Source organism: Phalaenopsis equestris, unplaced genomic scaffold, assembly GCF_001263595.1.
Source record: "Phalaenopsis equestris unplaced genomic scaffold, ASM126359v1 Scaffold000188, whole genome shotgun sequence".
NCBI classification, from domain to species: domain Eukaryota; kingdom Viridiplantae; phylum Streptophyta; class Magnoliopsida; order Asparagales; family Orchidaceae; genus Phalaenopsis; species Phalaenopsis equestris.
The window spans coordinates 345,395-361,655 of record NW_018164630.1 but is presented as its reverse complement, the minus strand read 5'-3'; positions in this window follow the sequence as shown (position 1 = coordinate 361,655).

Here is a 16,261-nt window from a genome sequence, read left to right as displayed (position 1 = left end):
GAAGGCAATATTTACTGAAAATAGGGATCATTTATACCGTTCAGGAGAAATAGGTTGAATCACATTCTTCCACAAATAATTTGCAAACGTGGTATTGTGATTGCACTTTTTTTCGAGTTGTGATGTTTCTTATTTCATTTATGGCCTATGGAACTTGCTAACAAGTTATAAGGCATGCTAAGCATATAATGTAGTAGTTGTTTTTATGTTATTATTGTTTTTCTCATTTGAGTCGGCCCATATACATCCACAAGTGTGAAGGACCCCCTTTATACATTATATGCCAAAGTAGGTGTTGTGTTGGATGTGTTGATATTGTGGGGGTGATAATCATAGTTTTTTAAATATGTTCTACTTAGCCCTAATTTGCTGGTGGACGAGCCTACCTAGCTTTTGTGGCATGAGAGCTTTTGTGGCATGAGAATAATGTGGCATGAGAATAATCTTATGCGGCGGTGGTCCACCATATAAAAAAAAAAAAGAGAAGAAAATCAAAATAGTCCCTTGACTATTTTTGGAGACCATTTCAATCCCGAGCAATATAAAAGGTTTGATTTAGCCATTTGACTCTTAAATATGAGCCAAATATGGACTTGACTTTAAAATTAACAAAAACTAATATTAAAGTGAACAGATGGTGTTGTAAGGGTTTTTAGGAATTTACAGCTTTTACTTGAGAGTTTTTATAAAATTCAACTTTCTACCTACCTTGTTTGATATATAATCTATTGATAACATTACTAATATTTCATATTTTATGTTTAGATGTTTGTGATGAAACTAATATATATTAAATTTATAAATTTAAGTAACTATTTTTGATAATTTTTTCATAAAATATCTCAAACTAATGAACAATCATTTATTGTATTTTATAAAGAAACCCAAGACCTAAATTTAAAATATATCATTATTTTTTATATTATCCATTAAATTTAACTTCACTTTCAATTATTTTTAATTAAGGGAACATTTTGGCTTCTTTTTTAATAGTCCATGAATTAAATTGGATTTTTAATATAGGTTAGGATTAAAATGATAGTTGGGCTACCATTTTGATTCTTTTCTTAAAAAGTTTTGTAAATATTTAAAAACATTTAGATTTGCATTAAGCATTATGAGATTATCTTTAACTAATCATCTCATGGCTACACAAATTTCATAATAAATCGAATGACTTTGAAAGACTTTTCATTAGCTTCTTGGTGTGTCGCTTATTATTTAGAGGTTATCTGATGTGTTTTGCATCTAACTCAGGCTTTAACACAACCTAAACTATTCAACCGAGTGGTTCTTCTCTATTAGATCAACCTACTACTTTGTCAGACTACTAGTTGAATAATGGATGATTCATCACAACTAGATTAACGTTATTTGATTAAGCCGCGCGCACGCACGCATGACGCTGGCGTAGACACGTAGAACGCTGGCGTTGATGTGCGGGGTGCTGGCGCGAACATGCTGGACACGGACATGGATATGCTGGACATAGACATGGATATGTTCGGCTGGGACATGGGCAGGGAAGCACTGAATTGGTGTTGAACTCTTCTTGCAAGAAGTTGGACCTATTTGGTTCCTAGAATCTGAAAGTGCCGCCCAAAGAAGGGACCACTCCTTAGTTGCCTAATAATATTTATATGTTGTTTGTGTGTGCTTAGGGTCAGTTTTGCGTTGTTTCTATTTAGGACAGCCTCCCACTTCTTGTATTTTGCTTCTAGGGTTGTATCCGAAGGTGCGAAGGTGCTTCGATTGTAACTCATCCGAGGTGGTGACGGTCTCCTAAGGTTCAAATGGCGCTCCGACTATAGCTTAATCCCACGGAGATATTTATCCTTGATTTCCTTTCTCTTGCAACCTTTCCTTTGCCTCCACCCTTACCGTATTTGTTTCTACCACTGGAAAATAGCCCGTTTACTATTTTTCGTGCATTCCACACTTCTTCGACGTCTCCTTTCTCCTCTCTTTACCTTCCTACCCTTCCTCACAGCTGCCCAAACTTGTTGATGCCTCTTCCCAGACTTCTTCACTGCCGCCCAATCCGTTGTCCAGCCGTTGGCCTGCCCTCTAACCTCTACTTTCTTGCTGCCAACACCTTCCCAGCCCTCCTAACCACTTGCTTGTTGTCGTCTAGTCACAGACCAACCTCTCTGTTGTTCCCTATTGATCATCCAAACCCCTCCTCACCCCCCCTTCCCTCATACCTCGTAATCCTCCATCAACCAACAACACCACCAACTTCAACTCCTGCCCTAGCTGGGACTCATGTTATGTATTTTTTTATTTCCTATTTTAGTTGTTTGTTTGTAACCGTCTTTTTGAATTTCAACAATAATATTATTGTTATATTTTATTGGGTTAACTCTAGTATCATTTGACATCAGAGCTATCCAAACCCTATTCCTATCTTAAGTTTCTAGCATCCTCTCATATCACCCCCCAAAACTTTTCTTTCTCTTTGATATCATTTGAAATTAGAGCTACCAAAACCCTAACCACACCCTCCAGGAGACGATTGCCAGAATCTGATCAAGAATCTGTCATGTACGTCATACTACTCCGCCAAGTGCCACATCAACTCGATGTCATTGAGGAAAGAACCTAGAGCGGGATCACTGTTGACTGTAAAGTGAAATCCGTGAATGATGGAAAGAAGAACACTTGAATTTCTTCAGTACGGATGATTCCAGTGAAGAAGAAGATATACCACAACATTTTGAGGTATAATATCATCAGAGACCTAGAGCTGAAGTGTCTATTGTAAGATACAAAGATGAGGTGTTTATTGGAGTGTACAGAGATGAGATGTCTGTTAAAAGATACATGGATGACATGCCTATGGAGGATACAAAGATCTGAGAATGAAGGCGGACCTACCGGACTTCGAAAGGGGGTTAAATTCAAATTTGCTTGAGTGGATTGGAGACAGTTGAGCGGATCTTTGAATACAAGATGCCCGATGATGGAAGAGTGAAGCTCGCCATCATCAAGTTGAAGAAGAATGCTTCTTTATAGTGAGAAAATCTGAAAGGGCAAAACAGAAAGAAGGACAGGAAATAATTACTTCTTGGAAGAAGATAAAACAAGAGACGCAACAATAGTACCTACCCCCTTACTACCAGCAAGATAGTTCCTTGAAACTCCACTATTTGTAGCAGGAGTTATCAGTGGAGTAGTACATGACATAATTTATGTAGTTTAAGTTGAAGTGTGATTCGAAGGAGACAGGGTTGCTCGCCATAACCAGATACTTGGAAGGCCTGAAGCCCGTATTAGTAATATGAGTTGAAGTGTGATTCGAAGGAGACAGGGTTGCTCGTCATAACCAGATACTTGGAAGGCCTGAAGCCCGCTATTAGTAATATGGTCCAACTGCAACCCTATTGGACACTGAGGGATGTGCAGACTTTATTACCGAAAATGGAGAGAAAGCAGAAGTAGAGCAGACAACCATCTTCAGTCAGACTTTATTACCGAAAATGGAGAGAAAGCAGAAGCAGAGCAGACAACCATCTTCAGTCAGACAATCATCCATAGTTGAACTCAGGAGGAGCACATCTTAGGGAGTGTAACAAACTATTTAGGAGCAGGATAGAGCTACTCTTAGTGAGAATAAATCTGAGAAAAGAAGCACACCCATTACAGTCTCCTCCAGAAAATGCTTCAAATATCATGATTTTGGACACGTCACTTTGTCCGATGAGCCAAGTTATGTTCTTCATCGAGCTGGGTGTCATTGAGAAATCGAGCAATAAAGAAAAAATTGAAGAGAAGGGTGAGGAGTATCACCTTCCACCATATGAGGGTGATATGCTCGTGTTTCGATGGGCTCTATAGACTGAGACTACGAGGGAGCAATAATGGCTTCGCCATAATATTTTTCACACCTAGTGTACTGTAAAGGGTAAGTTATGCAACAAGAATGTGGCATTAACACTAATAGTGGACAAGTTGAGCATCATTACTCAGAAATATTTTTAGTCATATTTCCTGACATAACTGAAGAAGGAGAACATGATCACCACTGAGAGGAGGTGTCTCGTGGAGTTTTCGATTGGGGATCAGCTGCAGGATCATGTTTGGTGAGACGTGGTGTTTATGGATGATCCTCGTCTTTTGTTGGGAATACCGTGACAGTTTGATTACAAGACTCAATATGATCGGTTCAGGAATACATACTCCTCACTAAAGATGGCAAGCACATCGTCCTTCTACATTCTACCTTCTATGGAGTCCCAGATCACCGGTATCCCTGCCAGCAGAGAAGCACTAGGAGGGTCAGTCCTAGTGATGACAGGGGACCGCGAGAGAGAAAAGTTGGGGGCAAATAGGGGACAAGCAATACAAAGAGAGTTTTAGGACATCCTAGTTGATAACTTACTGCCCTGACTACCACTCGACAATAAGTTGGATCGGTTCAGTTCCTAAGTTTTGAAAGTGTCACCCAAAAGAGTGGGCTACTCTTTAGTTGCCTAATAGTATTTTATGTTGGTTGTGTGTGTCTAGTGTCAATTTTGTGTATGTTTCTATTCAGGACAGTCATCGAATTCCAATGTTTCCCTTTTAGGGTTGTATTTAAAGATGAGAAGGTGCTCGAGCTGTAGCTCGTTTGAAGTGGTGACCGTCCTCTAAGAATCGAATAATGCTCATGTTGTAGTTTGATCTTGCAGAGATATTTATCCTCAATTTCCCTTTTCCCGCAACATTTCCTTCACCTTGGCCCTCACTGCATTTGCTACTATCACCGGAAAATAGTCTCTTTACTATTTTTTCTGCAGCCCACACTTGCTTGCTGTCTGCTTTTCCCTACTTTTATTTTTTCAGCCTTCCTCACAGCCGCCCCAACCAGTTGCTGCCCCTTCCAAGACTTTCTCACTACCACCCAACCTGCTATCCAGCCGCCAGCTAGCCCTCCAACCTCTACTCCCTTGCTGCCCCCAACTTCCCTGTTATTGTCCAGTTACCGACCAACCTTGCCCACCTCCCCCCCTCCCTTCCTCCTCGACCAGTAGCATCTTCTCCTTCATCCCAAGTCGTGTTGTGTGTCCTGTTATGTCCTATTTCAGTTGGTTTTTTGTAACTGTTTATTTAAATTTCAGCAATAATATTATTTTTTTGTTGTTTAGGTTAACTACAGTATGAACACACACACACATATATATATATTTTTTGTTGTTTAGGTTTCCTTTGCCCACGTAGTGAGAAACCCTCAGGTGGAGTTCGCGGTGGTATTCCCCTCAAGCTATAATAAATGTCGCGATGACAAAGATGATTGTCCTTTTGTTAAGAATGAAAGTAGGAAATGTGTGAAAACAACATTTTTTTTCTCTGACACAGAAATTTCTACCCTGACAGAAAAATTCAAGTTTGCTCACATTGAAAAATTTCAGTGGGGACACTCACCTATGGAGGTAAGTTCTCTACTCTATTGGGGTCATCCTTGAGGATCCTTTGAAACTAGATTTGCCTACTTTCAACCTAACCAGATCTTCGGTGGCCAAAATACTTGTGGAAAGAGATATTACTTTACCGGATGTTATTGAAGTATGGTTGGGCGCAACCCACAATGGATATTGACAACAAATCTTCTTGGAACACAGACTCCCATATTGTACTCACTGGAAGATGTTTGGTCATATTCTTGATAAATGCTACAAACTTCATCCTAATTTGAAAACTAAGTTTCAAGTGAATAAGGATGGGTCTAACCCCACTCCTCTGGACATTTTAGTTCTACTTGGGGAGGATACTACCAGACAGGTGGTGTCTGTTGCCCCTGAGGACCCCCCTCATGACACTACTGTTACTGTTACTGCGAGTGATGTGATGTTGACACCTTCAAACCTCATAGAAAACAATACTGTTGGACTATTACCTACAAATGAAAGTGTTCAAACTGATAATCAGGAGAGCCTTGCAGCTCCACTTCTTCAGGAAGTATCCGATGTAGAGGCAGCTCATACTTCATATATGCTAGAACCTATTATGGGTACTATGGTTGGTATTCCTTCTGCTTCAGCTCTACCACCCCATCAAATTGATTCTTCGGAAGAGGAATGTCAGGTCTATTCCAGGAGAAAGATGAAGAATGGAGGCAGACTCCAGCTCGGGAACATATTGGATGATACATTGGTTACACCTGGAAATGACAATCATCTTACCAGCTTACTAGTCTGCTCCTTTCCTAGAACTAGAGACGGAGGCAAGACCAAATTGAGTTGCTTTCTAGCCACTTGATACTATGTATTTTGACATTGTTAGGTTTTTTTATTTAAATATCTAATGTATTTTTCTATTTTTTCTAGTTTTGGAACAATTTGTGGTTTTTTAGTGGGCAGGGTGCCATGTTTGGGCATTCCCACATTTTGTATCTGTATCTTTCTTTTTACTTAATATATTAGCCTTTTTGGGCTTTCAAACATATATATATATATATAATATATATATATGCATAAATCAAGTCAAGGAAGGGGACCAAAATTAAGAAAGAGTAACATTATCAAATAGGGGACACCACTTGCCAACATATTATATTAATTATATGAAGTGGCCAAAATGATTTTTCTAATGGACAACCAGCACAAGTAGTAAGTTAGATGTTACTTTCCATATAATTAACGGACAATTCCTTCCTTTTTTTGAATTCCATAGTGATAAAGAAATCCTTGCTTCTATTGCCTTCATCACCTAATATTTATTTGTCTGGAAAAGTTATTTCCTTCTGCACTTTCATTATGAAATATGCTTACTTGCTAAATACACTTATATTTCTTATCCAAATCATATTTGCAAACTATCCCAATTTTTTGCATCGACTTATAATGCACTTTGTGGGGACCGTCACGAGTTATAAATTTTATTGTAGCCAAATTCTTTATCTTCTTTATAAATGTTCATGCCCAACTCACATAGGACTTTCTTATGAAAGAAACATCTGAAATTGGCCAAATACTAAAAAGAATTATACACTAAAAATCATACTCAATTTCAGACAAAAATCCAGATTTTCAGAATTGATATTTCTAAAGAGCATTTGAGGCAATCTTAAGGAAACTCTTCTTAGATCGGGGGAACATTGTCTCTTTCAAGATCTCTTATAATCTCCGCCAATGTCCCAAGTATCACTTTGATGGAAAATATTTTGGCCACAATATATCTCATGAGCAAGGCACCCTTAAAAGCTTCTCATTTTGGAACTCACTGCAAGCTTGCTTACCTCATTTGCCCATACAAAAGTAGTTTCTTCCATATCCAATAAAATTTTTGGATGTGCAGCTATTAGTCATGATCATTCTCATAAATAGAGTGAGCCCCAAAATTTACCAAATTTCTTTCTAAGGTACTCATAATAAGAAGGGTACTAGTACTTTCTTCCCCAAACCAAAAACTTAGGGGGAGCTTATACAAGAACATGACTTTCAGCTTTGAGAAACCAATAATTTCCCATACCTGCAATAGAAATTATTTCTTAAACCCCGATATGTTATTCCTTTTAACATATCCAACCTGTACGCTTTGTCTCTACAGTTGGAGAAAAGGAACAACCAGTTGAAACTAGCACAGCTTGTTCGAATCTAAGAACTTGATCCTAGTTTGAGATCCAACAAAATTTTCCAGGTGAGAATGATTTTGAAATAGTCAGTACATTTGACAATGATCTTAATTGTCCACTATCTTGAGGAATGGAGTGAGATCATGTACTAAGTATCATATTTATAATTTCATGGCATACAAAAGATTATCACCTGGTCTTTGAACATTATGCATTTCTTGATGCAATTCAGATGCCTAACTATATCCGAGAAGCTCTTAAATTTTCATAATGAAAGATTGCTGTGCTGGAATAGTTTTAGGTGTTAAAAATGAATGGAGCATGGGAATTCTCAGACCCCCCTCATGGGAAATGACCTGTTGGATGCAGATTGATCTTCACCATCAAACACAAAATAGATGGAAGTGTTGCAAGTCTTATGTAATTGATTATAAGGAGGCATTCTCACATGAGAAAGGTGTCGGATGTTGGACTAGGTTCAAATTCTTTGATTTGTTCAAGTTGTGTTGGTTGTATTTTTTTGTTCATTTATTTCCTTGAGTAGACATGAAGCTCAGGTTGTATAGATTGGGTATGGTGAAAGGAATAAGATTCTAGAGTTTCAGGCATTGTTTATATTGGAGGTACTATTTCTTGCAGCGAGGCATTCTCCATGTTTCTAAATTTTTATAAACCAATTTTTGTACGAAGAAATCTTAACTATTCACCCACAATGATGATATTGACGCATTGGTATGTAAAAGAATTGTCATCTCAATTCATTGGATAACTCCAGGATCATTCAGCCAAACATTATACTGTATTTTAAAAATTTCGTCGTTGGGTTGACATCAATGGCATAAAATCTATGAATTTTATATCATATTTAGGTTATTTGTTACATCATAGAGTGATTGTAATGTTATTTAAGCTGGATGGAAAAGAAAAAAAAATGTTTCTTGTCTTGGGAAAAGACCAGTTGATACTTGCTGTAGAGGCATATGTACTATTGTGCATGTAGAGTAGAGAACTTAATGTCCTTGGTCTAAGGAATGCAGTTAAGTTACATAATGATTCATGCAGCTCTTTTAGTTGAAGAGTGATGGTATATAATTTCATAGACTGTGGATGATCATTTTAAGTTGATATGCACATTTTTTCCTTTGATTCTTTGTTATTCATTGCCATTTTCAAATGGTACGTATTATTATGAAAAAAAATAGCCCGCCTTTACTCAATTGGAAAACTTATGGAGCAGCTGGAACACCATTTAGGTGGTTTTTGTAGTTTTGTTTTCTTTATTTTAATTGTAATTCTTTTCATGGAACTTACAAAGAGCTTTAATACTAAAACGGAAATAATATCGATGACTTTAAATGGCCTCATGATTCCTCTAAACAATGAATTTCAACTAAGTTTTTTTTTCTATTTAATTAAAAATTCATAAGAAATTGAAATCATTAGTTGTACTAGTACAATTTTCAGCATCTAAGTAAAGTTTTCTTTTTAGTGCAAACTAATCTCATATTAATATGTGTCGTGGGGGCTGGGTTTGGCTGAACGGGCTAGGGGGTCAGCAGAAAAAGGAATCTCGGTCCAGCAGGAGGCTGGACTGGCCGACTCATTCAATAGGGTGGTACTGCCCAAACGACGCCCCCACCCACCCCCTCCTTTGTTTTCCCACCTATCTATCTATTAAAAATATGCACGCTTGTTGAGTTTAGGGTTTATTCTTGGTTTTGTTTTTGATTTCTGTCTATAGGCTTCTTCCCTTGCTAATTTTGTATTCGAGGACAGGTGGTGTTCCGACTGTACACTACTTCGAGCTGGTGATTATTCCCCTTGATTCCCTCCCCGTTCTCCTTCCTCCCTACTCCTAGCCACCGGCCAGCAACTCCCCTTCTCTCATGATCCAACCGCCAACCATCTAAACCATTCTTTCCTGCTTCTAGCCCCCAGCTAGCAAACCCCCCTTTTCAGGTTGCAGATCCAACCTCCAACTACCAATTCCCCCCTTCTCCTTGGTCCTAGCTCTTGGCCACCCTATAGCCTCCTACTTCCAGCCACCTATTTCTCACCCTCTTCAACTTTAGCCCTCAACCTCCGAGCCAACATCACTACTCTACCCAGATCTTCCTTCCCAACCCTAACCATATATTGTTGTTATTGTGTTTTTCTCGTTTCTTTTGATCTTTGATTGTAAGCCAACTAGTTATGTGTAATAATATTGTCACTGTTTTGTGATTTGGATTTTATCCCGATATCGTTTGGTATCAACGGTAGCATAACCCTAATCCTATTCTAGGGTTTTCTAGCATTCTCTTTACCCTCTACCAAAAACTTTTTATTTCCTACCCTCAACCACCAATTCCAAACCCAAACCCTAGTTATGCCTTCATGAAGATACATTTCATAACCTGCACGGGACAAGATACAACGGGAAATCTATTGGCTTCAACAGAGGCTCATGGAGATTGATGATGAAACCCGGGGGAAGATTACCCTCGATTGCAATCTAGAGAGTTGAAAGGGAGACAGGGACGGGGATCTGAATCTGTTCCACAGGGAAGACATCGGTGACGAGGAATATTGCTCCCCTCTCCCGCTTTGGGATTTAGTATCAGAGGAGGTCGTGAGAGGAGCCCACATACGGAGCACAATGAGACTTCAACTTAAAAGTGGATCTACCAGAATTCGATGGAAGTATGGATCTAGATGACTTTATCGACTGGCTATAATTGGTTGAGAGAATCTTCGAACATAAGAAAGTGTCAGAGGATAAACAGTTAAAATCAGCTGTCATTATGTTGAAAAAGAGCCCTTACTTGTGGTGGGAGAATTTACAGAGGCATAGGAAGAAAAAAGATAGTAATAAGATGACCAAGTGAGAAGAGATAAGGAAAGAGATGCAAAGGAAATAATTTCTGCCTCGTTACTGCCAGTACATGTTTCTAAACCTCCACTACCTGCAGTTACCGCCGGTACATGTTTCTAAACCTCCACCACCTGCAGCAAAGAGATTCAGTGGAGGAGTTCACGACACAGTTCGACCAGTTACATATGAATTCTAAGTTATTCACGCCAGAGGAACACGCCATGACCTGATGCCTGGGGGTTTGTATCCCACTATTATCAATGTTGTGCAATTACAGTCATATTGGTCTCTAGGGATGTTCAAACCTCAGCCTTGAAGGCACGGAGACAACAAAAACAGAGAATAGAACAATCTTCATTCATACAATTGATGCCTGGGGGTTTGTATCCCACTATTATCAATGCTGTGCAGTTACAGTTATATTGGTCTCTAGGGATGTTCAAACCTTAGTCTTGAAGGCACGGAGACAACAAAAATAGAGAATAGAACAATCTTCATTCATACAATCGATCCGAGGAGGAGCACCTGCAACACCTAGGAGCGGTATTCGATATATTGCTAGTCGAGAAGTTATATGCCCATCCAAAGAAGTGTCACTTTATAACTGACCAGGTATGCTATTTTGGGAAATATTGTTTCCAGTTCATGCATTCAGATGGATCCTATAAAAATTGAGGTCATGGTGAGCTGGATCGTACCACAGTTGTTCACACAGCTGGGGTAGTTTCTGGGACTAATGCTGTTTTGCAGGCGATTCATCAGGAGCTTCAGTACCATCGCTACCCCTCTGACAAAAGTTTTGAAGGGAGACAAATTCTAGTGGACAAAGAGAGCCTAGAATAGTTTCAATGCACTCAAGGAGAAGGTGATCTAGACACCGGCCTTGGCATTATCAGGTTTCAACCAGCTATTCAAAGTAGAGTGTGATGCATCCGACGTGGGGATAGTAGCAATGCCGAGCCAGGGAAGCCTCCCCATCGCCTTTTTCAGTGAGAAGCTGAATGATTCTAGGAGTAAATGCTCGACATACGACAAAGAGTTTTATGCTATTGTAAGAACTCTTGAGCACTGAAATCATTACCTATTAACGAGCGAGTTCACGTTGTTCACAAATCACAAAGCCTTAAGATTCTTAAACAACCATAGCAAACTGAAAAGCCAAAACACAACTTGGGTGTTATTCTTAGTATCGTTCTAGTTCGTGCTTAAGCACAAGGTAGGGAGTCAGCATCGAGTAGTAGATGCACCGAGCCGCTGTCACTTATTGATCATTGTGATGTGGGCTTGCGTCGTAGGTTTTGAGGTAGTAGAGGAGCTTTATGAGACAGATGAGGCCTTCAGGAAAATCTGGGAGCAGTGTCAGGAGAAGCCTGTTTGGCAGCACTACAACTTTGATAAATACTTGTCTACCAGATTAAGTTGTGCATTCTTAGATGTTCGCTGAGGTAGTCCACTATTTAGGAAAGCCACATTTGAGGACTCACTGGGCATTTTACAAGGACATAACTCTTGCACTATGACATAACATTTAATTTGGCCTCAATTAGCGAGAGATGTGGAGTGATACGTCAGACAATGCAGGATTTGTTATATGTCAAAAATCAAGGAGCAGAATGCAGGATTATACACCCTATTATCAGTACCAGTGACATTGTGGGTGGATGTTAACATGGACTTTTGTGGTAGGGCTTTTGAGGTTACAACGGAATAAGGATTCAATCATGTTCATGGTGGATCGATTCTTGAAGATCGGCACATTTCGTACCTTGCTATCAGACACTGAATGCCTCACATGTCATCAATTTCTATTTCAGGGAAATTGTGAGACTATGCGAGATACCCAGGACCATCACTTTAGACAGGGATGTCAAGTTTGTAAGTCGCTTATGGAGGACTCTATGAGGGAAAATTAAGCACTAAGTTTTAATTCAGTTATACAGTGCACCCTCAGACGGACTATCAGACGGAGGTAGCAAACAAGAGTCTTAGAAATTTATTAATATGCTTTGTTGGGAAGAATATTAAGTAGTACGATTTGATTCTCGCTCAGTCTGAGTTTGCGTATAACAGATCCGTAAGTCAGACTATGGGCCTCACCCCATTTGAGGTGGTTTAAGGGCTTAACCTGCTCATTCTATTGGAATTTTTATCGCTCATGTCGATGTCGGAGATTACTGAGGATGAGGAGGAACTGGTGCACGAGATCCAGAAACAGGAAGTCGGAAAAGAGATCAATAAGCAGAATCGCAAGTACTTGGCACAGGAGAACAAGATAAGGAAAAATACAACTTTTAAATAAGGAGATCTAGTGTGGATTCGGCTGAAGAAATAGAGATTCCTAGTAGCAGCATTCAGAAAACTCAAGCTTGAGTAGACAGGCCTTTCAAAATACTTTAGAATCTGAATGATAATGTCTATAAAATCGATCTGCCATAGAACTATAATATTTCATCCACATTCAATGTCACGGACCAAACGCCGTATTACGAATATCCAGAAGCTTTGAAGGATGATGTTGAATCTCCCCTAACCCTGGAATACTGGTGCGGGGCTAGGTTTGGTTGATCCGACCAAGGGCTCAACAGTAAAAGGAGTCTCGGTCTAGTAGGAGGTTGGACCGGCAGACTCCTTCAATAGGGCGGGAGTTATCATCCATACTTTCCCCTTCCTTGTTTTCCCACCTTTATATCTATTATAAATGTGTGCTTGTTGAGTCTAGAGTTTATTCTTGGTTTTGTTTCAGATTTCTGCATGCAGGCTTTTTTCCTTGCTAGGGTTGTATCTGATGACAGGTGGTGTTGCAGCTTTATCCTGCTCTGAGATGGTGATTATCTCCTTCGATTCCCTCCTGTTCTCCTTCTTCTCTGCTCCTAGCCGCCGGTCCCTCCTGTTCTCCTTCTTCTCTGCTCCTAGCCGCTGGTCAGCAAACCCCCTTCCCACATGATCCAGACTTCGGTCATCTAAACCTTCACTGCTTCTAGGCGCCAGCTAGCAACCCCCTTTTCCTTCCAGATTCGTCCGCCAACCACCAATTTCCCCTTCTCCCTGCTCCTATCTGTCGGCCACCCTATAACCTCCTACTTCCAGCCAACTATTTCTCATTTTCTTCCACTTCAGCCTTTAACCACCGCACCAATACCATTGATGCCCCCATATCTTCCTAATCGGCCTTAGCTCATATTGTTCTTATTGTGTTTTTGTCATTTCTTTTAATTTTTGTTTGTAATCCGACTTGTTTTGAGTAATAATATTGTCATTGTTTTGTGGTTTGTATTTCATCCTGGTATCAGTATGCCTTTTGGCTAGGGGTGCAAACATGCCGAGCTTGAGTGAGCCCAAGGCTTGTTTCTGTTCGACCCGTTTAAATTATGTTTTGTTCGTATTCAACTCGTGTTCGAAATGACCCGTGAATTATTTATTTGTGTTCGGCTTGATTCAAACTCATTTTTCAAATTAAGCTCGTGTTCAGCTCGAATTAAAATTTCAAAAATTAATTTTTTTATTTTAAAATCTTTTCATTGGGACTAAAAATAAAATACATTTCTGCTTAAAAAAATCACAAAAGACTGCTTGAGTGAAGCTGAAAACTTAGAGTTCTCTGACGTTCTGTTTTACATTTATACAGGATTAATGATGGAGCTCTTCTCAATGCCCCGATGTGGGACAAAACTAAATGGAGAGGAAAGTTGAGGGCGGGTGAGGTAGTTAGACTATTAGCACCAGATACAATGCGAAATGCGGCAATCAATACGAGCGTTTTTTCGGTCAGGAGACCTGACGGTCCGCATGGTACGCTGACCAATAAAATTTTGCCACGTGGAAAATGTGGGACCCACTTGTCCACGTAATTTAAAAAAGGGGAAAAAATTCGCTGAGGCCGACCCAACCCACGTCCCGACCCAATGTACGAGCCCGCGTCTATTCGAGTACCGTGCATTTTAGAAAGTTGAGGAAGACGATTCGAAAATACTCTCCGGTGGTTTTTCTTCTACGTTTTTGCCGCTTACTCTGCTAGGGTTTCACATTTCCCTCGTTCGCTAGCTTGGAAGCCGTGAGGCGATGGCGTTTGATGATCCGGAGCATGCGCAGGCCGAAGAGAGCTCAAGAACAGTATCAGAAGAGGCTGAGAAGACAGAGGTTAAACAACCAATGAAGTCAAAGAAGCAGAGGAAGAAGAAGGAGGCGAAGAGGATGAAGGAGGGCATTGAAGAGGAAAACTTGTCTTGGTAATTGTCATTGTTTTATTCTGAAATTATTTTTAGGATATTGTGCGTTGTTATTTGTAGGTTATTTGTACGTTATTTTTAGTATATTATTTTGTTAATTATGTACGTCTCTCCGGCGCATTGGGAAAGTAATAAAATTCCCATTTTGTATATGCAACAAGTTCATGCTCTATTTAAACTCATTTATTATGTATATGCAGGGGTTCAGAGACCATCCTCTACGAGATATTATTGCCCACGTCACAGTGGAAGCTGTAGCTCGGGCAGAGGTCATTTTAATTCCAATTGTTAATAATAGGCATTGGACTCTACTTGTTGGGAACCAGATGGACCGCAAGTGGAGATTCTACGACTCATTGCCTAATAAAATGCATTTGGGAGTCACACGTGACGTGGTAAAATTCTAAGCCTCATCTAAGTAACAACTGTTACCTAGGTTATTCCTGGGTTATTTTTAAGTTATTTGCAGGTTTATGCGCAGGTTATTCATAGATTATTCCTAGGGTAATTTTAGGTTATGTGTATTTTTAGGTTATGTTAGGTTATTCGTAGGTTATTTGTACGTTATTTTTAGTGTATTGTTTTGTTAATTTTGAAATAATGCGTAGGTTTTTTTTTTTAAGTTATGAGTAGTTATTGCTAGGTTTTTCCTGGCTAATTTTGAGGATATTTTTAAGTTATTTTTAGGTTATTCCTGAGTTATTTTTAAGTTATTTGCAGGTTTATGCGCAGGTTATTCATAGGTTATTCCTAGGGTATTTTCAAGTTATGTCAGGTTATTCGTACGTTATTTGTATGTTATTTTTAGTGTATTGTTTTGTTAATTCTGAAATAATGCGTAGGTTTTTTTTTAAGTTATGAGTAGATTATTGTTAGGTTATTCCTGGCTGATTTTGGGGATATTTTTAAGTTATTTTTAGGTTATTCCTAGGTTATTCCTGGGTTATTTTTAAGTTATTTGCAAGTTTATGCGCAAGTTATTCATAAGTTATTCCTAGGGTATTTTTAGGTTATGCCAGATTATTCGTAGGTTATTTGTACGTTATTTTTAGTGTATTATTTTGTTAATTCTGAAGTAATGCGTAGGTTTTTTTTTAAGTTATGAGTAGGTTATTGCTAGGTTATTCCTAGTTGATTTTGAGGATATTTTTAAGTTATTTTTATGTTATTATTAGGTTATTCCTGGGTTATTTTTAAGTTATTTGCAGGTTTATGCGCAGGTTATTTATAGGTTAGTCCTAGGATATTTTTAAGGTATTGTGTGTATGTTATTCGTAGGTTATTTGTTGATGTAATTTTAGGGTATTCCAGTATTAATAACAACATTAATGACATGCATCTTATTCCTGTATATTGATGGCTAAAATTCTTTGATTATTCCAGTGTTAATAACATGAATCTTATTCATATAGGTTGATGAATAAACAATCAATGAATTGTAGATGCCGATCATCAGCAGTTAAAGAGGTGTTGGATAATGTTCGACCAATTGTTGATCGGGAGATGTGGTCAACTCTGGAAAGAATGAAGCTTAATCAGTTTTTTGATCTGCCCCCCTATCCTCAAGATCACATCCTAACTATGCACATATTGAATTGTTGGGATATGAATAGATTGGCTTTCAGATTG